The sequence below is a fragment of the Schistocerca cancellata genome, chromosome 8, assembly GCF_023864275.1.
Source record: "Schistocerca cancellata isolate TAMUIC-IGC-003103 chromosome 8, iqSchCanc2.1, whole genome shotgun sequence".
NCBI classification, from domain to species: domain Eukaryota; kingdom Metazoa; phylum Arthropoda; class Insecta; order Orthoptera; family Acrididae; genus Schistocerca; species Schistocerca cancellata.
In genome coordinates this window covers 225,495,505-225,497,124 of record NC_064633.1, presented here as the reverse complement: position 1 = coordinate 225,497,124, position 1,620 = coordinate 225,495,505, and the positions used below count along the sequence as shown (strand labels likewise).

The 1,620-nt window shown below is 53.0% G+C and overlaps 1 non-coding gene across 1 annotated transcript; it reads right to left on the bottom strand.

Annotated features, from left to right (window-relative positions):
* Positions 1-942: 942 nt before the first annotated feature.
* Trnas-cga (transfer RNA serine (anticodon CGA)) lies at positions 943-1,017 on the bottom strand. Its single transcript has one exon. It is a non-coding gene; the product is annotated as a tRNA-Ser (tRNA).
* Positions 1,018-1,620: the final 603 nt, after the last annotated feature.

Genomic DNA, 1,620 nt, shown 5'->3' with positions numbered 1-1,620 from the left:
GCGTGCGCTGATATGAAACTTCCTGGCAGATTAAAACTGTGTGCCCGACCGAGACTCGAACTCGGGACCTTTGCCTTTCGCGGGCAAGTGCTCTACCAACTGAGCTACCGAAGCACGACTCACGCCCGGTGCTCACAGCTTTACTTCTGCCAGTACCTCGTCTCCTACCTTCCAAACTTTACAGAAGCTCTCCTGCGAACCTTGCAGAACTAGCACTCCTGAAAGAAAGGATATAGCGGAGACATGGCTTAGCCACAGCCTGGGGGATGTTTCCAGAATGAGATTTTCACTCTGCAGCGGAGCGTGCGCTGATATGAAACTTCCTGGCAGATTAAAACTGTGTGCCCGACCGAGACTCGAACTCGGGACCTTTGCCTTTCGCGGGCAAGTGCTCTACCAACTGAGCTACCGAAGCACGACTCACGCCCGGTGCTCACAGCTTTACTTCTGCCAGTACCTCGTCTCCTACCTTCCAAACTTTACAGAAGCTCTCCTGCGAACCTTGCAGAACTAGCACTCCTGAAAGAAAGGATATTGCGGAGACATGGCTTAGCCACAGCCTGGGGGATGTTTCCAGAATGAGATTTTCACTCTGCAGCGGAGCGTGCGCTGATATGAAACTTCCTGGCAGATTAAAACTGTGTGCCCGACCGAGACTCGAACTCGGGACCTTTGCCTTTCGCGGGCAAGTGCTCTACCAACTGAGCTACCGAAGCACGACTCACGCCCGGTGCTCACAGCTTTACTTCTGCCAGTACCTCGTCTCCTACCTTCCAAACTTTACAGAAGCTCTCCTGCGAACCTTGCAGAACTAGCACTCCTGAAAGAAAGGATATTGCGGAGACATGGCTTAGCCACAGCCTGGGGGATGTTTCCAGAATGAGATTTTCACTCTGCAGCGGAGCGTGCGCTGATATGAAACTTCCTGGCAGATTAAAACTGTGCGCCCGACCGAGACTCGAACTCGGGACCTTTGCCTTTCGCGGGCAAGTGCTCTACCAACTGAGCTACCGAAGCACGACTCAACACTAAGCCATGTCTCCGCAATATCCTTTCTTTCAGGAGTGCTAGTTCTGCAAGGTTCGCAGGAGAGCTTCTGTAAAGTTTGGAAGGTAGGAGACGAGGTACTGGCAGAAGTAAAGCTGTGAGCACCGGGCGTGAGTCGTGCTTCGGTAGCTCAGTTGGTAGAGCACTTGCCCGCGAAAGGCAAAGGTCCCGAGTTCGAGTCTCGGTCGGGCACACAGTTTTAATCTGCCAGGAAGTTTCATATCAGCGCACGCTCCGCTGCAGAGTGAAAATCTCATTCTGGAAACATCCCCCAGGCTGTGGCTAAGCCATGTCTCCGCAATATCCTTTCTTTCAGGAGTGCTAGTTCTGCAAGGTTCGCAGGAGAGCTTCTGTAAAGTTTGGAAGGTAGGAGACGAGGTACTGGCAGAAGTAAAGCTGTGAGCACCGGGCGTGAGTCGTGCTTCGGTAGCTCAGTTGGTAGAGCACTTGCCCGCGAAAGGCAAAGGTCCCGAGTTCGAGTCTCGGTCGGGCACACAGTTTTAACCTGCCAGGAAGTTTCATATCAGCGCACGCTCCGCTGCAGAGTGAAAATCTCATTCTGGAAACATCCCC